At 36.3% G+C, this 26,236-nt stretch overlaps 1 protein-coding gene across 12 annotated transcripts in view; it reads right to left on the reverse strand.

Moving 5' to 3' along the window:
• The window catches only part of SOX6 (SRY-box transcription factor 6), a 785,339-nt gene that overhangs the window by 578,106 nt on the left and 180,997 nt on the right, over nt 1-26,236 (reverse strand). Inside the window, exon 2 of one of the 12 annotated variants that reach the window (XM_074401155.1) lies at nt 12,175-12,281. The exons of 10 other annotated variants lie outside the window; for them this stretch is intronic. The gene's annotated coding sequence lies outside the window, so the exon portion shown is untranslated. Of the gene's footprint in view, nt 1-12,174; nt 18,916-26,236 lie in introns of those variants that run through there. One more of the 12 variants, XM_074401152.1, reaches the window with a different exon arrangement.

A 26,236-nucleotide genomic window follows, 5' to 3' on the forward strand; every position in this document is an offset into this window, starting at 1 on the left:
ATTTTTAATTGTACTTTAGGCTCTGGGGTACACATGTAGATCATGCAGGATTGTTGCATAGGTACACACGTGGCAATGTGGTTTGTTGCCTCCATCCCCCCGTCACCTACATCTGGCATTTCTCCCAATGTTATCACTTCCTGACCTCCCCACCCCCATGCTATATCTCCCTTGCCTGCCCCAACAGATCCCAGTGTGTGATGTTCCCCTCCCTGTGTCCATGTGTTCTCATTTGTTCAACACCCACCTATGAGTGAGAACATGCAGTGTTTGACTTTCCATTCTGTGTCAGTTTGCTGAGAATGATGGTTTCCAGATTCATCCATGTCCCTACAAAGGACATGAACTCATCGTTTTTTAGGGCTGCATAGTGTTCCATGTTGTACATGTGCCACATTTTCCTTGTCCAATCTATAGTCCATGGGCATTTGGGTTGGTTCCAGGTCTTTGTTATTGTAAACAGTGCCACTGTGAACATACGCTGTGCATGTGTCTTTATAATAGAATGATATATAATCCTTTGGGTATATATCCAGTAATGGGATTGCTGGGTCAAATGCAATTTCTATTTCTAGGTCCTTGAGGAAGTGTCACACTGTCTTCCACAATGGCTGAATTAGTTTACATTCACACCAACAGTGTTAAAGTATTCCTATTTCTCCACATCCTCTCCAGCATCTGTTGTCTCCCGATTTTTTAATGATCGCCATTCTAACTGGCATGAGGTGGTATCTCAATGTAGTTTTGATTGCATTTCTCTCATAATCAGTGATGATGAGCATTTTTTCATATGTTTGTTGGCCTCGTATATGTCTTCTTTTGAAAAGTATATTTTCATATCCTTCTCCCACTTTTGGATGGGTATGTTTGTTTTTTTCTTGTAAATCTGTTTTAGTTCTTTATAGATTCTGGTTATTAGCCCTTTGTCAGATGGATAGATTGCAAAACTTTTTTCCATTATGTTGGTGGCCAGTTCACTCCAATGATTCTTTCTTTTGCTGTACAGAAGCTCTGGAGTATAATCAGATCCCATTGTCTACTTGGCTTTTGTTGTCAGGGCTTTTGATGTTTTAGTCATGAAGTCCTTGCCTATGCCTATGTCCTGAATGGTTTTGCCTAGGTTTTCTTCTAGAGTTTTTATGGTGTTAGGTCTTTTGTTTAAGTCTATAATCCATCTGGAGTTAATTTTAGTGTAAGGTGTAAGGAAGGAGTCGAGTTTCTGCTTTCTGGACACTGCTAGCCAGTTTTCCCAACACCATTTATTAAACAGATAATCCTTTCCCCATTGCTTGTTTTTGTCAGGTTTCTCGAATATCAGATAGTTGTAGATGTGTGGTATTGCCTCCAAGGCCTCTGTTCTGTTCCATTGGTCTATATCTCTGTTTTGGTACCAGTACCATGCTGTTTTGATTACTGTAGCCTTGTAGTATAGTTTGAAATCACGTAGCATGATGCCTCCAGCTTTGTTCCTTTTGCTTAGGATTGTCTTGGCTATGTGGGCTCTCTTTTGGTTCCATATGAAGTTTAAGGTGGTTTTTTCCAGTTCTGTGAAGAAGGTCATTGGTAGCTTGATGGAAATAGCATTGAATCCATAAATTACTTTGGGCAGTATGGCCATTTTCACAATACTGATTTTTCCTAACCACAAGCATGGAATGTTTCTACACTTGTGTCCTTTCTTACTTCCCTGAGCAGTGGTCTGTAGTTCTCCTTGAAGAGGTCCTTTACATCCTTTGTTAGTTGTGTTCCTAGGTATTTTATTCTCTTTGTAGCAATTGTGAATGGCAGCTCGTTCTTGATTTGGCTCTCTTTAAGACTGTTATTGGTGTATAGAAATGCTTGTGATTTCTGCACACTGATTTTGTATCCTGAGATTTTGCTGAAGTTGCTTATCAGTTTCAGGAGATTTTGGTATGAGACAATGGGGTCTTCTAAATATACAATCATGTCATCTGCAAATAGAGACAATTTGACTTCCTTTTTTCCTAGTTGAATACCCTTTATTTCTTTTTCTTGCCTAATTGCTCTGGCTAGAACTTCCAGTACTATATTGAATAGGAGTGGTGAGAGAGGGCATCCTTGTCTAGTGCCAGATTTCAAAGGGAATGCTTCCAGATTTTGCCCATTCAATACAATATTGGCTGTAGGCATGTCATAAATAGCTTTTTTTATTTTGAGATAGTTTCCTTCTATACCTAGTTTATTGAGAATTTTTAGCATAAAGTGCTGTTGAATTTTGTTGAAGGACTTCTCTGTATCTATCGAGATAATCATGTGGTTTTTGTCATTGGTTCTGTTTATGTGGTGGATTACATTTATAGACTTGCATATGTTGAACCAGTCTTGAGGTCCTGAATGAAGCCTACTTGATCATGATGGATAAGCTCTTTGATGTGCTGTTGCAATCAGTTTGCCAGTATTTTATTGAAGATTTTTGCATCTATTTTCATTATGGATATTGGCCTGAAGTTTTCTTTTTTGTTGAGTCTCTGCCGGGTTTTGGTATCAGGATGATGTTGATCTCGTAAAGTGATTTAAGAAGGATTCCCTCTTTTTGTATTGTTTGGAATAGTTTCAGAAGGAATGGTACTAGCTCCTCTTTGCACATCTGGTAGAATTCAGCTGTGAACTTGTCTGGACCTGGACTTTTTTTTGTTGGTAGGCTATTAATTGCTGCCTCAACTTCAGCCCTTGTTATTGGTCTGTTCAAGGTTTCAACATCTTCCTGGTTTAGGTTTGGAAGAGTGCAAGTGTCCAAAAATTTATCCATTTCTTCCAAGTTTACTGGTTTATGTGCATAGAGTTGTTTGTAGTAATCTCTAATGGTAGTTTATATTTCTGTGGAATTGGTGGTGATATCCCCTTTATCGTTTTTTATTGCATCTATTTGATTCTTCTCCCATTTCTTTTCTATTAATCTGGCTAGCAGTCTATTTTGTTACCAGCTCCTGGATTTATTAGATATTTTGAAGGACTTTTTGTGTCTCTATCTCCTTCAGTTCTGCTATGATCTATTTCTCATCTTCTGCTAGCTTTTGAGTTTTTTTTGATCTTGCTCCTCTAGATGTTTCAATTTTGACCATAGGGTGTTGACTTCAGATCTTTCCTCGCTTCTCCTGTGGGCATTTATTGCTATCAGTTTCTCTCTAGACACTGCTTTAAATGTGTCCTAGAGATTCTGGTATGTTGTGTCTTTGTTCTCTTTGGTTTCAAAGAACATCTTTATTTCTGCCTTCATTTCATTGTTTACCCAGTTGACACTCAGGAGCCAGTTGTTCAGTTTCCACGGAGTTGTGCAGTTCTGATTAGTTTCTTAATTCTAAGTTCTAATTTGATTGCACTGTGGTCTAAGAGACTGTTTGTTATGATTTCTGTTCTTTTGCATTTGCTGAGGAGTGATTTACTTCCAATTATGTGGTCAGTTTTAGAGTAGGTGTGAACTGTTGCTGGGAAGACTGTATATTCTGTGGATTTGGGGTGGAGATTTCTGTAGATGTCTATTAGGTCCACTTGGTCCAGATCTGAGTTCAAGACCTGGATATCCTTGTTAATTTTCTGTCCCATTGATCTATCTAATATTGACAGTGGAGTGTTAAAGTCTACCATTATTATTGCGTGGGAGTCTAAGTCTCTCTGTAGGTCATTAAGATCTTGCTTTATGTATCTGGGTGCTCCTGTATTAAGTGTGTATATATTTAGGACAGTTAGCTCTTCTTGTTGCATTGATCCTTTTACCATTATGAAATGCCCTTCTTTGTCTCTTTTGATCTTTGTTGGTTTAACGTCTATTTTATCAGAGACTAGGAATGCAACTCCTGCTTTTTTTTTTTTTTCTGTCCATTTGCTTGGTACACCTTCCTCCATCCCTTTATTTTTAGTCTATGTATGTCCTTGCATGGAGGACAAGGAGATGGGTTTCCTGAATACAGCACACAGATGGGTTTTGACTTTTTATCCATTTTGCCAGTCTATGTCTTTTGACTGAGGCAATTAGTCCACTTACATTTATGGTTAATATTGTTATGTGTGAATTTGATCCTGCCATTTTGATGCTAGCTGGATGTTTTGCCCATTAGTTGACACATTTTCTTCATTGTATTAATAGTCTTTACCATTTGGTACATTTTTGGAGTGGCTGATACTGGTTGTTCCTTTCCTTGTTTAGTGCTTATTTCAGGAGCTCTTGTAAGGCAGGCCTGGTGGTGACAAAATCTCTCAGCAATTGCTTGTCCATAAAGGATTTTCTTTCTCCTTCGCTTATGAAGCTTAGTCTGGTTGGATATAAAATTCTAGGTTGAAAGTTCTTTTCTTTAAGGATGTTGAATATTGGCCTCCACTCTCTTTTGGCTTGTAGGGTATCTGCTGAGAGATCCACTGTGAGTCTGATGGGCTTCCCTTTGTGGGAAACCTGTCCTTTCTTTGTGGCTGCCATTAGCATGCTTTCCTTCATTTCAACCCTGGTGAATATGACAATTGCATGCCTTGGGGTTGCTCTTCTTGAGGAATATCTTTGTGGTGTTCTCTGTATTTCCTGGACTGGAATACACGGCAAGTACAACCTGCCTTGCTAGGTTGGAGAAGTTCTCCTGGATAATAATCTGAAGATTGTTTTCCAGCTTGGATTCATTCTCTCCATCATATTCAGGTACACCTATCAAACATAGATTAGGTCTTTTCACATAATCCCATATTTCTTGGAGGCTTTCTTCATTTCTTTTCACTCTTTTTTCTCTAATCTTGCCTTCTCATTTTATTCCATTGAGTTGATCTTCAATCTCTGATATCTTTTCTTCTGTTTGTTTGATTTGCCTATTGAAACTTGTATATGCTTTGCAAAGTTCTCGTGCTGTGTTTTTCAGCTCCATCACATCATTTATATTCTTCTCTAAGCTGTTTATTCTAGTTAGCATCTCATCTAACCTTTTCTTGGTTCTTCATTTCTTTGCATTGGGTTAGCACATGTTCTTTTAGCTCTGAGAAGTTTCTCATTACCCACCTTCTGAAGCCTGTTTCTGTCAATTCATCAGATTCATTCTCCATCCATCTAGCTGGTGAGGAGTTGTGATTCCTCGGAGGAGGAAAGGCATTCTGGTTTTTGGTGTTTTCTTACTTTTTGCACTGGTTTCTTCCCATCTTAGTGGCTTTACCTATCTACTTGTGGTCTTTATAGTTGGTGACTTTTGGATTAGGTCTCTGAGTGGCCATCCTTTTTGTTGATGTTGAAGCTATTTCTGCTTCTTAGTTTTCCTTCTAACAGTCAGGCTCCTCTGCTGCAGGACTGCTGGAGATTCACTCCAGACCCTGCTTGTCTTGGGATCGCCCGTGGGGGCTGCAGAACAGCAAGGGCTGCCACCAGTTTCTTTCTCTGCTATCCTTATCCCAGAAGGGTACCCACCAGATGTCGACATGAGCTCTCCTTTATGTGGTGTCTCTTTGGATATACAGGGGTCAAGGTGTTGCTTGGGGAGACAGTCTGTCCCTTATAGGAGCTCAAGTGCTGTGCTGAGAGCTACGACGTTCTGTGCAGAACTGCTGGGCAGATACCTTTAAGGCTGCTGCAGTTGAACTCATTACTGCCTCTTTTCCCAGGTGCTCTGTCCTAGGAAGGTAGGCTTTATTTATAAGTTCCTGTCACACTGCTCCCTTTTTTCATAGATGCCCTGCCCCACACGGAGCAGCCTAGTCAGAGTCTGCCAGCAGAGGTGTTGCTGAGCTGCTGCAGGCTCTGCCCAGCTGCTGCGTGAACTGCCTTGGTAGTGGCGGACTGCCTTGATAGTGGGGGATGCCCTAACCCCCTCTGAGTTGGATCTTCCTGGGTCTAGTTGCACTTTCTGTGAAATTCTCAATCCAGAGCATTTCAGATTGCTTGTTTTGTGGAGGTGGTACCCACCAAGCCAGATCACCTGGCTCCCTGTCTCAGCCCCCTCCCTTTCAGTTGAATGGGCAGCTCTGTCTCCCAAGTGTTCCAGGTGCCAGTAAAAACGGCCACCCAGATTTGTGTGAGTTTCTGTGCACCAATCTAGTACCAGCTGAAACCACCACACTGAAAACTCATGGTGCTTTCTGGCCCAGGAATCTCCTGGTCTGTGGGCCGGGAAAACTTGTTTGGAAATACAGTGAGCACTCACCCTCTGTGCTGTTCTCACTGGAACATGCACTCCAGAGCTGTTCCTATTTGGCCATCTTGGATCCTTCCCCTGATCATCAGCTTTTTAAAACAAATAACACTACATCTGTTGAGCACATGTCCTTGTCTTGTGTGCATCTTACATACCAGTCTATGTCTCAAAAGCACATGTAGTTTCAAAGTAAGACACAATTAGAATTTTTTAAAATGTATGAATTCAGGATTGATAGCTGGCAATTAAAAGTAGTGACTTGCCCACCCTAACACATTTTCAACACTATATTAGATAGAATGACATAGCAGAACCAATAAGTCCAATAAAACATACAAATTCTTATTCATCTTTTAATCTATATATCACACAATATTGGTTGGTGATGCAGGAGTCCTCATATAGAGAAACCTAGAAAATTCTCAAATGGTGGCTTCTTAGGCCTGCACATCACAGAACAATGAAAATTTTAAAAACCAAGGGTCTAGGAACCTAAAAGAAATAAAGCTATAGATAACACTGAATTTTTAAAACAGTTTTTAATAAGATCACATTTTTTTCCAGCCAAATTGGACTTAGATTTCTTCTAGAACTTGCCTTGTATATAAAATAAACTTGAAATAAATGAATTCCAAGTTCCCTCCAATTCTAAAACAATGCAGTTTTATAGACTTTGGAAATATCAGAAGTCCCCAACACACAAATGGATTTAGTTCCAAAAGTTCTTAGAGTTTGGAATGTACTTTCCCATAGAAACAATAATACCAATAGTAGTTAGAATCCTATGCAACTTCACTCATAGAATGGCTGAGCACTGAATTAAAACACTAGCTTCTATAAGAAAATATACACTGAGTTTTATCTGGGGACCCCAAGAACAAATTGTCCTCCTGACCCTCATTTCCCTACTACTACAAGAGGGAAAAGAACTTCACTGATGTCTTCAGCAGCAATTCTAAGGGCCAAGCAAGAGACATTAGAAAAGATTCATCTATCTCACCTTCAACTGGAGCCTTGATACCATCTTTTCTTACTTCTTCTACAAAGGTCCTATCAGTGGAGACTTCATCAGCAATTATAGCTATAGTATTAACATCCACATAATTGCTGCAGAGGGAAAGGTTTCTGCAGACGCTATAAGCTGAGTATTCACTAGCTAGGAATTATCTTTAACCTAAGCCACAAGCAGACATATGTCAATGTTTTTATAATACAGGGTCTTCATAATGATAGAATTTGACCTACAGATTGGAGCAGTAGTACATTGTTAGTTTAGTTTGAGACACTCATGTTCACTCACTGAATATATCATCACTAGGATCTTTCTAAAAATTGATATGTTGAAGAAAATCATGCAAGATCATGAAAATATTTACCACATGATGGTATCTTTTAATTTATCTATAAAATTTATATAATTAGCTGACAGACAACCCTCCAAGTAAACCCAGAGCAGATATTTTCTAAAAAGAAAAGCTATTATTTTTTAATACATGCTTCAAAAAATTCATCTTGGCCAGGCACAATGGCTCTTGCCTGTGTCCCAGCACTTTGAGAGGCCAGGACGGGCATATCACTTATCTCAGGAGTTTGAGACCAGCCTGAGGAACATGGCAAAACCTCACCTCTACAAAAAATCCAAAAATTAGTTGGGAATGGTGCCCCATGCCTGTAGTTCTAGCTACCTAATAGGCTAAGGTGAGAAGATCCCTTGAGTCTGAGAGGAAGAGGTTGCAGTGATCCAAGATCGCATCACTGCAGTCTAGCCTAGGTGAAAGAGTGAGACCTTGTCTTGAAAAACAATAATAATACAAAAGTCTTAAATGCTAAATAAATTAATTTTTACTTTCCATAAATGCAACAGTTGGGAATCCCTAAATCTAGGCATTGGTTAGCATGCTTTTCTAGTTGTAAAAATTATCAAACACTGATTCAGGAAGTCTATCAGGAACTTAATAGACAAGTATATTACCAATCAACAATTCTACCTGAAAAAGGCATTGTGAGTCAGGCATCTGTTAATATCTTCTTCACTCAAAATATTTTGTTAGATAAGTTGTTTTTAGTACTTTAGGACATGATCCAAGCATATTTTAATTTCTGCAACTTCAATTTGCAAATGTTATTTTCCGTCTTGCTAGGACATTGTTATTCTCCAGATCACCCTCACATGAGGAGACTATTATTGATTGTGAAAGCACAACAGGTGGGTCACATCAAAGGTCACATTAGTTTTGTTCACAGGGCCAGACACAAGGTTTTCATTATCCTTAATAAAAACAGAAGCTAGTAATAAAAATATATCCTTGAAATAATATTTCTCTTCATTCATATGCAATAACTTTACACACTTGAATGTACCATTTCCAAAATCTGCTGCTGGTGATATTATGATGGTTATTTTGTGACATTTGTTGTAAAAATAGTGGTATGAATCATGACTTGACAAACAAATTTCTACAGCAATTGTTTGAACTATTAAGTTAAACTGTTGATTGACAAAGCCTCCCAGAAAAAAAAGCCTGTCCCACAGAATTTAGCTAGGTAAAAAATTTTGAGAACTTTAATCAACAGCATGAGTGAGTTTTTAATAACTCAAATTATTAAACAGAAAATCAAGATGACTCCAGAATGAGTTATACAGCTCCATTTAAATTCTGTTGAGCCAAAACAGAAATATTATTCAATCCTAACATTACATGAATAAAAACATTTCTTAAGCACCCCCAGTGCTCTGCACCATTAGAATTTGAAAGTTCATCCAACAAACAGATTTTATTTTGAAAACTGTGATTGATGCGGTGGATTGTTTTCTTTTTCAGAATCAGGTACCAGTAATTGGCAAATGATGGCTAGTATTTAATTATCCATAACTGTTCTACTAACTCTACTTCTGAAAAAGTATATTTTATTTCCAAATCAAGAACAGTCTGCATACATACACTTGCACAGACACACACATACACACACACACACATACACACGCACACACACACACACAAATACACAAACTGCTATAAGAAAACTTAAAAATTAATTAAGTAGTAAAATTAATTGAGCACCTACTAACATGCCAGGCAATGTACATTATTAAGGAACTCTTATCTTGGAACTATTTATCTTAAATGCAGATAGGTGTGTGCCTTCATGCCAACCTTGGAAGTGAACTAAGCAAAATTAAATGAGCATGCAAATTTCTTGGAATACATTTACTATATAGAACAATATACACCACCATCTATTTTAGTTCAAACTTTAACTGTAATATCACTTTTGGAATTTAACAATATCAATAATTTGAGTCTCTATTGAAAATGTGAATGGCAATGATATAGTCCTTTTTGTTTCTAAGCCAGTTTTTAAAAATCATCTGAATTCCCTTTTAGTTCTCAGTATTGAAGTCCCCAGTGATGACATGACATATCTAAGAAGAAAAGGTATGCCAGCTAATGTGTAAGTTTCACAGGGCCAAAATTCTTTGTGGAGCTATATTCCTAACGCAACTCTAGGTTCAACTCTTCATGCTAAGGATATTCAAAGTTAGGGAGTCCATGTATAATTTGATATTAAATTAGATAAATATTTTTATAACTTTAAATTTCTTTATCTAATCCCCTAAATGACTCTTCACATAATAAAAAAAATAATGATCATGATTAAGATGATAATAATGGTTCACACTTATTTTAACAGTATATAGCTGGCACTATTCTAAACACATTACAAATATCAGTTCACTTAATACTCACATTCAGAGATTTTTTTTTTTAATTGGAACACAGAGAATTTAAAGTTACATCTCCCCTTAAATTTTCCAGGAACACCTTTCATTTACTCCATTAGAATGACATGCCTTGGCCAGGTGGTGACTCATGCCCGTAATCCTGGCACTATGATAAGCTGAGGCGAGCGGATCATTTGAGAGCAGGAGTTCATGACCAGATTGGGCAACATAGTGAGACCCTGACTAAAAAAACAATAATATATCTTTAATGTTAAATTTGTTTAAAAAAAAAAAAAACTTAATGTTAGAGACATTTACTTTGCCATTAAGCTAGCATTTACGTGTAAATGGCATAATATTATTAATTACCATCAGTATGTATACACATTCTAACATAAATCATTGTTTTATTTTGGCATTTGACCCTTCAAATCTCATGTTGAAATCTGATCCCCAATGTTGGAGGTGGAGCCTAGTGGGAGGGATTTGAGTCACAGAGGGGCATCCCAAATAAACAGATTAATGCCATGGTAAGTGATGGTAAATAAGTTCTCACTGTTAGTTACCAAGAGAGTTGGTTGTTTAAAAAAGCTGGGCACCTCCCCATTTGCAGCCTTGCTTCCTCTCCTGCCATATGATCTCCACACAAACACTCTTCACCTTCCATCATGAGTGGAAGCAGCTATATGACATCATTTGAAGCAGATACTGCTATAATGCTTCTTGTACAGCCTGCAGAACCATGAGACAAATAAACCTCTTTTATTTATAAATTGCCCAGCCTGAGGTATTCCTTTATAGCAATACAAACAAACTAAAACAACAGTTTTTTTGTTTTTCTGTTTTTTGTTTTTTTTGAGACAGAGTCCCACTCTGTCACCAGGCTGGATTGCAGTGGCACAATCTCGGCTCACTGCAACCTCTGCCTTCTGGGTTCAAGCAATTCTCCTGCCTCAGTATCCCGAGTAGCTAGGACTACAGCCATGTGCCACCATGCCTAGCTAATTTTTTGTATTTTTAGTTGAGATGGGGCTTGATGCGTTAGTCAGGATGGTCTCAATCTCCTGACATCGTGATCCACCTGCCTCAGCCTTCCAATCTCCTGGGATTACAGGCGTGAGCCACTGCACCTGGCCGAACTAAGACAATCTTTTAAGGAAGAGAATATCTAAATTCTTCCAGGCACTACCCAAGAATTAAGATGATCTCCTCTTCATTTTATATCAATGAAAGTTCAATTTGACTTTTCTCTGGCACAGTGATTAATAACTTCTACTTTTCACAACAATGAAATAAAATAACAAAAATTAGATTTACCTTTATGCTTTAAACAACTAGAAAACCAGCCAAAATTTGTGAAACTTACTTTTAGAAACTAAGGAATGGGCAAGACAGGACTGTGATTTTTGAGAAAAGTGAAACAAATGAGGTAAGCATATAGTTGACCCTGAAGTCTTCAAGTTACAGTACAGCCAGGGGGAGTCCCATATAGAGACCAGAGGTCTAGCTGAGTCGAGGTAGAAAATATTGAATATTAGAAAGATTAAGAAGAATTAATAGGAAAGATTATAAAAAGAAATGCACAGAGAAAACATCTCAGAGATGTGCATAAGTGTCTTGTTCAATCTTCAGTTGAATTAATATCCATCATAGGTCAAAGAAAATTATCCTAGTTTCAAAAAACAACCACTAAAAAGCAATAGTTTGAAAAATATATGAAGCATAGCCAGGTGTGGTGGCTAATTCCTGTGATCCCAGCACTTTGGGAGGCTGAGGCAGGCAGATCACTTGAGGTCAGGAGTTGAAGACCAGCCTGACCAACATGGCAAAACACCTGTCTCTACTAAAAATACAAAAATGCTAGGCATAGTGGTGTACATCTGTAATCACAGCTACTCAAAAGACTGAAGCAGGAGAATCACTTGAACCCAGGAGGCAGAGGTTGCAGTGAGCTGAGATCCCGCCACTGTGCTCCAGTATGGGTGACACAGAGACACTGTCTCAAAAGAAAAAAGAAAAACACATGAACCTCATATAAAGCTAAAAACAGTTCATGCTCCCACCAGCCACATTGAAAAGACCTCATAATACATGGACACTGAGATAATTTGGATGTATGTCTCCTCCAAATCTCATGTTGAAATGTAATCTCCAAGGTTGGAGGTGCAGCCTGATGGGAGGTGTTAGGGTCATGAGGACAGATCGCCCATGAATAGTTTGTTGCCATTATCGAGTGAATGAGTAAGTTCTAACTCTGAGTTCACATGAGATCTGTTTGTCTTTAAAAGCCTGAAACTTCTTCCTCTCTCTGTCTTATTCTCTCTCTCTCACCTTGGGATACATCAGCTCCCACTTTGCCTTCCAACATGATTGTAAGCTTCTTGAAGCCCTCACCAGGAGCAGATGCTGGTACCATGCTCCTCGTACAGCCTGCAGAACTGTAAGCCAAAATAAACATATTTTATTTATAAATTACCCAGCCTCAGGTATTCCTTTATAGAAATGGCAACAGACTAGCACAGACACTGAGCAAAAGGGTCTCACTAAGTAGTGGAACTAAATTATTCCTAGCACACGCTGCATCACTCACAAAGCTGAAAAGCAAGCCTTGTTAACTAATTTCAAGTAACCTAACTGTGTACCAGACACATCACAATATTACTTAAAGGAGTAAAACAAAATCTAGCACCCAACATCATAAAATTCACAAAGCTCATCATCCAATAAAAAATTACAGGCCTTACAAAACATTACTGAAAGAAATCAAATACCTAAATAAATAAGAAATCTGTATTCACAGATTGGAAGAGTTACTATTGTTACGATGGCAATACTCATCAAATGGATCTATAGATTCAATTCAATCCCTATCAAAACCCAAGAGCCTTTATTTGAAAAGCGAAAAATCTGATCCACAAATTTACATAACATTAAAAGGAACCCCAAGTAGCCAAAACTATCTTGAAAAATAACAAAGCTGGAGACTTACACTCTCTAATTTCAAATTTTACCACTAAGTTACAGTAATCAAAACAATGTGGTACTGTTATAAGGACAAACATACAGATCAATTGAAAAGAAATGAAAGTCTAGAAATAAACACATGCATTTATGATCAATTGAGTTTGAACCGCAGTTCCAAGATCATTTAGTGCAAAAACAACAGTCTCTTCAACAAAAGGCATTTCAAAAACTTGATATCCATGTGCAAAAGAGTCTTATCTCACACTATATACAAAAAAATTCACTCAAAATAGATCAAAGTCCTAAATATAAAAACTAGAACTACAGAAATCTTAGAAGAAAACACAAAAGTAACATTTCACGGCCTTTGGCAATAATTTGTTAGATATGACACCAAAAACACAAGTAACAAAACAAGAAATAAATTAATTAAATGTCATCAAAATTGAAAAAATTTTTTGTATATCAAAGAACACTATCAAGAAAGTGAAAAGATCCAGAGTCTGAAGAATTTATTTGCAAATCATATCTAAGTAGAGTTTACTACCCATAATGTATAAAGAACTCAAACAACCTAACAATTTTTTAAAAGCCATTTTTAAAGGTTATAAAATTTATAAAACTAAGCAGGTAGCTTACTATTTTCTCAGTAATCTTTATATATTAAGGCACATTTGCAATTTTTTAAAAATTATACTTTAAGTTCTGGGATACATGTGCAGAATGTGCAGGTTTGTTACATAGGTATACACGTGCCATGGTGGTTTGCTGCACCCATCAACTCGTCATCTACATTAGGTATTTCTCTTAATGCTATCCCTCCCCTAGGCTGCCACCCCACAACAGACTGAGTGTGTGATGTTCCCCTCCCTGTGTCCATGTGTTCTCATTATTCAGCACCCACATATGAGTGAGAATATGCGGTGTTTGGTTTTCTGTTCCTGTGTTAGTTTGCTGAGAATGCTGGTTTCCAGCTTCATCCATGTCCCTGCAAAGGACATGAATTCATCCTTTATGGCTGTATAGTATTCCAAGGTGTGTATGTGCCACATTTTCTTTATTCAGTCTGTCATTGATGGGCATTTGAGTTGGTTCCAAGTCTTTGCTATTGTGAACAGTGCCACAGTAAACATACATGTGCATGTGTCTTTATAGCATAATGATTTACAGTCCTTTGGGTATACACTCAGTAATGGGATTGCTGGGTCAAATGGTATTTCTGGTTTTAGATCCTTGAGGGGTCAAATGGTATTTCTGGTTTTCGATCCTTGAGGCATCACCACAGTGTCGTCCTCAATAGTTGAACTAATTTATACTCCCACTAGCAGTGTAAAAGCATTCCTATTTCCCCACATTGACTCCAGCATCTGTTGTTTCCTGACTTTTTAATGATCGTCATTCTATCTGGTGTGAGATGGTATTTCACTGTGGTTTTGATTTGCATTTCTCTAATGACCAGCGATGGTAAGCTTTTTTTTATATGTTCGTTGACAAACCAATTTTTAAATGACCAAAAGGCTTAACTAGTCATTTCCCGAAAAAAAAAAAGCATAAATGGCCAGCAAGCCCATGAAAAGACACTCAAAATCATTATTCATTAGGAAAATATGAATCAAAATCACAACTAAAAACTCACTAAAATAGAAATTAGAACACTCAATACATTGCTGGTAGGAATATAAGATGTGCACCCACTGTGGAAAACAATTTGGTGCTTCCTCAAAAAGTTAAATGGGAAATACCATACGACCCAACAATTATACTCCTAAGTATCTTTCTAAAGAAAAAAGTTGCTCAGACATAAATGTATACACATATATTCATAACAGCACTATTCACAATAACTAAAGGGTATAGGAATGCCTGTTGACAGATGAATAGATAAGCAGATTGAGGTATAGCTACACAATGAAATATTATTCAAATTGAGGTATAGCTACACAATGAAATATTATTCAAATTGAGGTATAGCTACACAATGAAATATTATTCAAACTGAGGTATAGCTACACAATGAAATAGTATAATGTACTCTATTATACATTAGAAATAAAGTACTGAATAATGCTAAAAAATGGATAAACCTAGAAAACATATTTAGCAAAGGAAGCTAAAAACAAAGTCCACATATCACGATTCCATTTATATGAAATATCTAGAATAGATAATTACATTGAGACGGATAAATTATTATTGCCTCGGGATTGAGGAAAGGAGAAATGGAGAGTGACTACTTAAAAAGTAGTTTTGGGTTTTGTCTTGTTTTATTTTGTTTTCTGGAGACAGGGTCTTGCTGGAGTGCAGTGGCATTATCACGGCTCACTGAAGCCTTAATCTCCTGGGTTCAACAATCCTCCCATCTCATCCTCTAAAGTATCTGAAATTATAGGCATGAGCTACAATGCCTGGTTAATTTTTTAATATTTGGATAGAGAAGGCCATCCACTTGTTGACTAAACTGGTCTCAAACTTCTGGACTCAAGAAATCCTTCTACCTTGGCTTTGCAAAGTGCTGGGATTACAAATGTGAGCCACCACAAACAGGCAAAAAGTGGTTTTATTTTTGGAGTGACGAAATGATCTGGAACTGGATAGTGGTAGTGGTTGTACAACAGTATAAATGTTCTAAATATCACTGAATTGAGCATTTAAATTTGCTGAAGTAGTGAGTTTATGTTATGTGAATATTACCACAATAATTTTTTAAAACTTTTTTTAATGTACAGGCTTGCAAAGAAGCAGAAAAATACTACCCATGACAAGGAGAAAAATCAATCAATAAAAACAGACCCAAAAATAATTAAATTAGCAAGTATGTTAAAACAGCTGTTAAAATGTACTCCATGTCTTGAAAAATGCAAAGGAAAGGAAATCAGCATGTCAAAAGGATATCTGCACCCCCATGTTTACTGCAGCACTATTCACAATAGTAAAGCTATGGAACCAACCTAAGTGTCCATCAATGGATGAAAAGATAAAGAAATATATGTGCAAACATATATATACATATATATGTGTGTATATATATTCACACATATATATGTATGTATAGAGGAACACACACACACACACACACACACACACACACACACACAATGGAATACTATTCAGCCATTTAAAAAATAACGAAATCATGTCATTTGTTGCCACATGGATAGAACTGGAGGTCATTATGTGAAATAGGTAGGACAGGCACAAAAAGACTCATATGTGAGAGCTGCAAGACTTGATCATGAGAATGTCAAACAGAGGTTAGGAAGAATGTCAACCAGAGGTTAGGAAGAATTGGAGGGTGCAGTGGCAGAATCTCAGATCACTGCCACCTCCACCTCCTGGGATCAAGCAATTCTCCTGCCTCAGCCTCCAGAGTAGCTGGGACTACAGGAATGTGCCACCATGCTCAGTGAATTTTTTTATTTATAGTAGAGATGGGGTTTCACCATTTTGGTTAGGATAGTCTTGATCTCTTCATCTTGTGATCCACCCACCTTGGTTTCCCAAAGTGCTAGGATTACAGGCATGAGCCACTGCACTTGGCCTAATTTTTGTATTTTTTTAGTAGAGATGAGTTTCATCATGTTGGCCAGGCTGGTCTTGAACTCCTGACATCAGGTGATCTACCCACCTTGGACTCCCAAAGTGCTGGGATTACAGGCATGAGCCACCATCCCCAGCCTGAAAAATTTATTCAAAAACAAAATTAATCAAATAAAATATACTATGTATGTCTTAGATTAACAAGTCAAGGGGTATTCTTGACCATTTTTAAAAAAATTTATAGTGTACATCTTTCTTACCCATCTATCAGATACATTTTCTATTTTCCCAATTTTGTATATTTCATTGAAACCTGAATATTGTATATTGTATACAGAGAATCATTACAGTAATGCCTAATATTTTTTCCAACAAAACATTAACATATATGGCCCCCAAAAAAATTAGTACTTTTTGACAAATCATAAAGTAAAACACCGAGGTTAAATGTTGCTTTAAAAAAAAAACTCTCTGAATCATAAAAAATCCACTGAGCTACAGTCAAAACAGAAAAATACATGCTGCATAGCTGACATTTTACAAATAAAGTCCACTATAAAAACTTCCATGTGCAAAGCAAATTCTCCAGACTGAAAGTAAGATGTATGTAATTAACAAAGGTCACTCTCATTTCCCCCCTCCCAAATAACACACGCAATCACAATATATTTCACTCCATGGGTTACTGTAGAAGGGTTTTATTTTTGGAATTTATTTATATTTTAAGGGTCTATTAGTCTGGGAAAATGAATAAGGTAAGCCAAACATTTATTGCATCTAGCCACAGTTAGAGCCTTCCACAAATAAAAGCGATTTTTCTAAACACTAGTAACAAGATATTGCTACCCATTACACTTAATAAAGTATGTAAATAAAAAAGAAAAGAGAGAATAACCAAATTGATGTAATAAAAAACGATAAAGGGGAAATCACCACAGATTCCACAGAAATTTAAACCATCATCAGAGATTATTACAACTCAATGCACATAAACTAGTAAACCTGGAAGAAATTGATAAATTCCTGGACACTTGCCTCCTCCCAAGCCTAAACCTGGAAGAAGCTGAAACCCTGAATAGACCAATAACAAGATCTGAAGCTGAGGCAGCAATTAAGAGCCTACCACCCAAAAAAAGCCCAGGTCCAGATGGGTTCACAGCCAAATTCTACCAGATGTACAAAGAGGAGCTGGTACCATTCCTTCTGAAATTATTCCAAATAATCCAAAAAGAGGAAATCCTTCTCAAATCATTTTATGAGACAAACATCATCCTGATACCAAAACCTAGCAGAGACTCAACAAGAAAAGAAAACTTCAGGCCAATATCCATGATGAACATAAATGCAAAAATCTTCAATAAAATGCTGGCATGCTGATTGCAACAGCACATCAAAAAGCTTATCCATCACGATCAAGTAGGCTTCATCCCAGGGATGCAAGGCTGATTCAACCAACACAAGTCTATAAACGTAATTCACCACAAACAACCAAAGACAAAAAACACATGATTATCTCAACTGATGCAGAGAAGGCCTTTGACAAAATTCAACAGCCCTTTATGCTAAAAACCCTCAATAAACTAGGTATTGACGGAACGTATCTCAAAATAGTAAAAGCTATTTACAACAAACCAACAACCAATATCATACTGCATTGGCAAAAACTGGAAGCATTCCCTTTGAAATCTGGCACTAAAGAAGGATGCCCTCACCACTCCTATTCAATATAGTACTGGAAGTTCTAGCCAGAGCAATCAGGCAAGAAAAAGAAATAAAGGTATTCAAATAGGAAAGAAGGAAGTCAAATTGTCTCTATTTGCAGACGACATGATTGTATATCTAGAAGACCCCATCATCTCAGCCCAAAATCTTATGAGACTGATAAGCAACTTCAGCAAAGTCTCAGGATACAAAATAAATGTACAAAAATCACAAGCATTCCTATACACCAATAACAGACTTAAAGAGAGCCAAATCAAAAACGAATTGCCATTCACAATTGCCACAAAGAGAATAAAATACCTAGCAATACAATGAACAAGGAACATAAAGGACCTCTTCAAGGAGAACTGCAAGCCACTGCTCAATGAAATAAGAGAGGACACAAACAGATAGAGAAACATTCCATGCTCATGGTTAGGAAGACTAAATATTGTGAAAATGGCCATACTGCCCAAAGTAATTTACAGATTCAACGCCATTCCCATCAAGCTACCAGTGACCTTCTTCACAGAACTGGAAAAAAACACCTTAAACTTCATATGGAACCAAAAGACAGCCCGCATAGCCAAGTCAATTCTAAGCAAAAACAACAAAGCCGGAGGCATCACACTACCGGACTTCAAACTATACTACAAGGGTACAGTAATCAAAACAGCATGGTGCTGGTATCAAAACAGAGATATAGACCAGTGGAACAGAACAGAGGCCTCAGAGGCAACACAACATATCTACAACCATCCGATCTTTGACAAATCTGACAAAAACAAGCAATGGGGAAAGGATTCCCTGTTTAATAAATAGTGTTGGGAAAACTGGCCAGCCATGTGCAGAAAGCAGAAACTGGACCCCTTCCTGACACCTTACACTAAAATTAACTCCAGATGGATTAAAGACTTAAACATAAGACCTAACACCATAAAAACCCTAGAAGAAAATCTTGGCAAAACCATTCAGGACATAGGCATAGGCAAGGGCTTCATGACCAAAACACCAAAAGCATTGGCAACAAAAGCCAAAATAGACAAATGGGACCTAATCAAACTCCACAGCTTCTGCACAGCAAAAGAAACAGTCATTAGAGCGAATCGGCAATAACAGAATGGGAAAAAAATTTTGCAGTCTACCCATCTGACAGAGAGCTGATATCCAGAATTTACAAAGAACTAAAACAGATCTACAAGAAAAAAACAAACAAGCCCATTCAAAAGTGGGCAAAGGATATGAACAGACAATTTATAAAAGAAGACATACATGAGGCCCACAAACACATGAAAAAATGCTCATCATCACTGGTCATTAGAGAAACGCAAATCAAAACTACATTGAGATACCATCTCATGCCAGTTAGAATGGCCATCATTAAAAAATCTGAAGACAACAGATGCTAGAGAGGATGTGGAGAAATAGGAACACTCTTACACTGTTAGTGGGAGTGTAAATTAGTTCAACCATTGTGGAAGACAGTGTGGAAATTCCTTAAGGATCTAGAAATAGAAATTCCATTTGACCCAGCAATCCCATTACTGGGTATATATCCAAAGGATTATAAATCATTCTGCTATAAGGACACATGCACACAAATGTTCACTGCAGCACTATTTACAATAGCAAAGACCTGGAACCAACCCAAATGTCCATCGATGATAGACTGGACAAGGAAAATGTGGTACATATACACCATGGAATATTATGCAGCCATCAAAAACGATGAGTTTGTGTCCTTTGTAGGGACATAGATGAACCTGGAAAGCATCATTCTCAGTAAACTGACACAAGAACAGAAAATCAAACACCGCATGTTCTCACTCATAGGTGGGTGTTGAACAGTGAGAACACATGGACACAGAGAGGGGAGCATCACACACTGGGGTCTGTTGGAGGGGAATGGGGGAGGGTCAGGGGAGTGGGGACGTGGGGAGAGATAGCATGGAGAGAAGTGCCAGATATAGGTGAAGGGGAGGAAGGCAACAAATCACACTGCCATGTGTGTACCTATGCAACAATCTTGCATGTTCTTCACATGTACCCCAAAACTTAAAATGCAATAAAAAATAATAATAAAAATAATAATTTTTAAAAAAGAAATATGTACTTTAAATTGTCCAATTCTGGGAGTTACAGAAGTGATGTTCAGGTCTCCAAGCATTATAGAGGTTTGAAATTTTTTATTTGTCTTTTTTACTAAAAAAATTATATAATATTTGTAAAAGTTATCAAAGAAGATCTAAAAGGTTAGAATGGGATTTTCTGTGACATAAACATTTACAGCCTTTCTCTAGGCTGGCACTCCTAAGTAAGGTTGATTTGGTAAAATTACAGAAGTCTGACACAATTGGAGAATCAGGAAAATTGAAATGGCATTGTATAATACCTATCTTGAAGTGAGGAAGAATCTCTCATAGATATGAAAGTATTTGGTAAATAATGTTAGGGGAACATGGAAATCATTTTTATACAATGATAATTATTGCATTGTATAATAAAAAGAATTATTGATCATCAATGTCAACTAAAGCATTGAAACATGGACTTTAAACCCAAGAATTTATCATCTAAAAAACAATTTTTTTAGAACTTCCTCCTAGTAACACAAGACAAGTGAGCAAAAAAATTGGGGCTTAGCCTAGAAGGTTCTTGGCTTTGCCTAGGAAAAAATTAAAAGGCACATCAATGGTGTTAGATAGTAACCTTTTATTGAATGGTACTTCTCCCTGTGGAGCAGGCCAACTCATAGCCTGTGCACCTAAAGTCGGCAAAGCATGGGTTGTTGGGAACTTTATTTATACTCATGTATATCCACTTTCAATTATATGCAAATTAAGGGGCAGGCTAATGTGAATTGATGGGCAGGTTAATTAGAACTTTCTAGGAAAGGAGCAGTAACTTCCAGGACATTGCCATGGAAAAGAGTGGTGACTTCAAAGTTGTTGCCATAGCACTTGTAAACTGTCATGGGGCTGGTGGAAGTGTCCTATGCTAATGAACAACGAGGGCAGCCAGGGATCACTTTTGTCACTAAATTAACAATAAATAAAATGACAAGAAATGCATAAAGATTGGATAGATGACTTTCATTGCTGAATTATGAACTCTATTATTCAGGTCCTATGCCAGTCCTAAATTTCAACACCATTTCATCAACAGCCATATCTAAAAGATGAAAAATAGACCACTTTCTGCTAATGGACTAACCAGTGAATGGCCTTGACTCTCAAATAGCACATATATGTTACAGAATATCTGAAGTGTCTTAGGATGGCCAACATAGTTTAGGACATGTAGACCCTACTACAAGGTAGTACCCAGTTGATTCAAAAGGAGAATTGGTCTCAGGGAGCTGTAGTTTCAAAAGAAAAGACAATAAATATGGTAATAGTCATCATCAAAGCTTTCCTTGAAATATTACATGCAAATTGAGTCTTGTTATTCCCATTCTCACTCAACAAAAATGAGCAGGAAGAAAAAGAATTGAGTCACTGTGAACTAATAACAAAAGTGCTTATAACCCTTTGATAACAGGTTTCTCAAAGTTATACCATGTTCATGCTCAGTAGAAAGATCATATTTCTGTTTATTAGTCTGGAAGGGCAATGCAAATGCATCAGCCAAAACAATCACAACAGAATGACCTGGAATTTATCACTTTGTCCAATCAACTTGGGTTTTCTTCTACTTTTTTTCTTCTCTCCCATCCTATCTTCCTTTACTCTTACAGTAACTACTATATTACCACTATGTGCCAGGCACAATACTGCATACAAGGTCAGAGCAGTTAAAAAGACATAGTCCCTGCCTTCATGTTGCTCACATTTGATTTTATTCCAAAAGCAGCAACTGTGGCAGGTAATTACACAATGTTTCATCCAAGTCTTTATAATGATCCCAAAAGTTACCCAAAATGTTCCTTACGCTCTTAACAAACTGTAAACAAATGTGAAGGATTTCTGAAAAGATGAAGCAATTATAAACATATTAACTTCCCTTTGTCTTTCTGCTATTTCTTATAAACTATTAGAATTAAAATTAAATATTTCAAGAAAGAGGTCAGTCTGAACTGTTCCAATAAATCCTACGTGAGATCAAAACAGGAAAGGGGAAAGAGAGAGGAGAAAAGAAAAAAAAAACTTTTATACCTGCCAGAAGTCAGCAGTTGTGTGATCTCTTACAAATCAGTTGTTTTGCATGTAGTGATATAATGAGAGGGGAAAAAGTAATTATAATTAGGTATGTATTTTGATTCCTCTCTTCATAGTATCAGTATTGAATGTCATTTGATTTTGGCAAAAGATAAGGTCATTGACTGCTTAAAAGATGTACAGGACTACTTCTCTAAATGTTCCACATAGAAATACCTAAAAAATTAAAAACACCTCAATTTCAATCACATACTAGCCAGCAGGACAATTTGCAAATTGACAGCCAAAAACAAATAGATAAACAAGCAAACAGAATCTGTGGCCTCAATAACATTAAAAAATCCAACAGTCTGAAGTAAGAAAGAATTTTTAACTTATACGTTAAAAACTTGACAATGCTATGAAAACTTATTAAATCATTCAGTGGTGTATGATTAGTGAATCTAAATTACTACTAATTGCTGATCATCTAACAACATAACTATAATTATTTCTTTTTTTAAACTATTTTTGCTCAGGTATGATCAGTATTTACATGCTTCTTAAATAAAATATATTATCGTTATTATTATATATAATGTCTTTTTTAAACTTTATTGATATGTAACAGTTGCATATATTTTGGGGGTACATGTGATATTTTGATACTTGTATATAATGTGTAATGATCACATCAGGGTACTTCTAACATTTATTTTTTCTTTGTGTTGTGAAGATTACAAATCTTCTCTTCTTGCTATTTTGAAATATACAATAAATTATTTTTAACTGTAATTTTCCTACTATACTATTGAATACAAAAATATAGTTAGAAAGAATACATATAAAGTCTTAGACACATAAACATTTTTATCAGAGAATTTCATCCACCAAAGTTAAGTCACTGCAAAAGAAGTAGAGATATAATGAATATATTAATAAGCAGAAGTGCCTTCCACCATGTGCCCTTGACTAGTTAGGTAAATATGAGCAAATTCATATTTACCAATAATCCAATAAAATGTTTTGTTAAGTCTGCATCCAAATAATTCTTTTAATATAAATATTTCTCCTCAAGATTCTGATTTTGATATCTTGTTTGGAAAAACTGACATACCACTTCTGGGTTTCTTATATTTTTATTTTTATGTAAAAGAAAAATAATTAAAACTTTATGCTTAATTTAAAATGAAGACTTACTCAAAAGAATGCCATAGCTCTTAATCGTATTCTAGAGTAACTCACATCTCAAGCATCTAACAAAAATCCTTAAATAAATAAAAAATCATCACTAGATACAGACTATCTAGTAACATGTTCAAGTTGCCAGAACGGCTGGGGATATAACTCAGTCATAATTATTAGAAATTCATTACAGCCATAGCCTACAAATGAGAAATAAAGCAAATCAAAGACACTGATATTCCACATCCCCAAACAAACAAAACTCTCAGTAAAATCTGAATAAAATAAATGGAAATATGGCTTAAAGCTATAATAAATGATTATATGTTCTTAAAACTACTGCAATGCTAATCTAACTCATTTTTATCTCAGAAAACATTGCATTTTCCTTACTTCCTCCCACAAAAATAAAAGTGCTTCAAATTCATCCCTTGGCCCAAATGTTCAAATATAATCAAAAGATAACTGTAGCATCCTTTTTATAGAAATAGTTCAAATATAACCACAGAATCACATGCAGAAGAGAGCATTAAAACATTAGTTTTTAATCTAAGGCAAATACCTGTAACATTTTCTATTAAAATATTTAACATTTCAGATTGATGAATACCCAGCATCAAGCCACATAGTATGGCTTTGCTTTCAGCAAATAACATTTTATAATCATAAATTTACTTTCATTCAAATTGCTGCTAATATTTAAAGATTATTGTTCTTGTACTTTGTTTTATTGCTTTTTGCATATAATAAAAAGCATGGAAGATAAATTCATAAAATACAGAAGGCAAAAATTTTATTCTGCAGACCAATAACATAACTATTCATAGGCCAATTCATAGGTCTTAGTTGATAATACCTTTGAGATCAAGTTAAGTAGCTTCAGAAATGCTGACTTTAACTATACTCTACCTTTTCTTTATTCTTACATACCACAACTTGATTACCACACATAGTTTTCCTTTTTCAGTGACAGGTAAATGTCTTCCAAACTTCAGAAGCCCATGACTTCTGATGGCATTTTCAAAATGTGGTGTTTCCCTTTAGTCTTATTAAATATTTTGATCACAACTACTGAATACTAAAAATTATAGTTTCTCATAAAATTTCATCTTTCCACTCCAACTTCACTCAAATACTGAAAAATGTCATCAAACATGTCAAAAGTCTCCTGGGTATAATTAACAATTATGTATATGTGTTCACATGAAATGTAAAGATGGACAAAGTAAGGCTATAAACTTTTCCATATGGCATCTGTATTGCATTTTACAAATTTCTGAAATGCTTATTCTTCTCCAGTTTATCCCTAGCTCTTTCTTCTCCCTATCTCACACCCTAAACTCTCCTCTGGAAAATGTACTCCACATTAAATGTATCCACTAAACTCATTCCCACATTCAGCTTTTTTCTTAACTATACACCACCCTCTGAAATGTCCTCCCTGGCTAGCCCCAGCTTGTCAACTTACCTTTCTTTTGTGAAGCTTCTTCTGATTTAATTAATATAATGGCTGGCGATCTCCAATGAGAGTTAATCTAAACATAAAATTCCATGACTCTTTTGTTTACCATTCTGTAATTACTTCTTTGCTTATATAGAATATTCCTAGGTATCTATTTCTACATCCATATTTCTCACCTGAAACTGTTACCTTTATATATTATACAATATTAACAACATTGTTATTCTTTATTATTATTGTAAATGATAATATCAATAACATTCTTATAATCATTATTAGCTCCTACAAGTCTATGGAACTACTTTGTGTGTTAAGTAGCCCAAGAACTGTTTCTATTTCAGATCAAATTGTCACCTTATTGGGGTGATAAAGCCATTTGATAAGCCCTTTCGTTATACAGCTACAACATAATGACTTATAAAGGCCAACTTAGTCATGTGATTAGCTCAGTCTACTAAAGAACCCTGTTAAGTTTCAGATGCTGGCTCTGTTCTTAAGAAGTCAAAACACAATTTCAAAAATTAGCCAAACATCTAAATTATTTGTTCTCTACAATTTTTCCAACTATCGAGAACTTCTGCATGTATCTCTGACTTAACTAGTTGTTTTGACATCATGTAAATGGCCTCTGAAACTAAAGCAGGAAGAGATATTCTGGAAGAACATTTTCCTGAACAGTGGTCACAGTAGGAGTGGGATAGCTCTATAAACTCTGATTGCTACCAAAATCTTTAAGATATTCAAGTAATTTATTTTCAACTCCCCAACTCCCTGCCTTCATAAACCAACTGTTCTAGGATTCACTTGGAAAACTTCCTTGATACCACTCGGAAATCTTTAAGCTTTCAACCTGCTAAATATTCTCCAGAAAGACATTCTACCTCTTTCTGTGCCCAGTCTTCAAGAAATGACAAGAATTACTCTCATACTATTCAAGTCCTGCTGACCAGGGTCTAAGTAGAAAAGATTATTACAAAGAACAAAGCTATTCACTATGAACTACAATCACTGCTCTGCAACCAAGAATTTATTCAGGTGCATACATCCCTCTGAGAACTTTTACCCAAAGCAGAAACTTAACTTCTTTCTCAATATTTCCAACATTCTAAATATAAAGGAGTTGTACTCTAGTAGTAAGCTGATAAGGCAAGGTTAAGATCCCTGGTTTTTCAACTGTGATTAGACCAATGCTCTAGTCCAAGGATTGAATGAACTAGTTATGAAACCTAACCCTTATGGGCAAACTAGCCTGTTCAGCAGTACAGTAAGTATACACTCCTCTGATTTTCTTTTTTTTTTTTTTATTGCATTTTAGGTTTTGGGGTACATGTGATGAACATGCAAGATTGTTGCACAGGTACACACATGGCAGTGTGGTTTGCTGCCTTCCGTCCCCTCACCTGTATCT

This window comes from Saimiri boliviensis, chromosome 6 (genome assembly GCF_048565385.1).
Source record: "Saimiri boliviensis isolate mSaiBol1 chromosome 6, mSaiBol1.pri, whole genome shotgun sequence".
Classification (NCBI taxonomy): Eukaryota; Metazoa; Chordata; class Mammalia; order Primates; family Cebidae; genus Saimiri; species Saimiri boliviensis.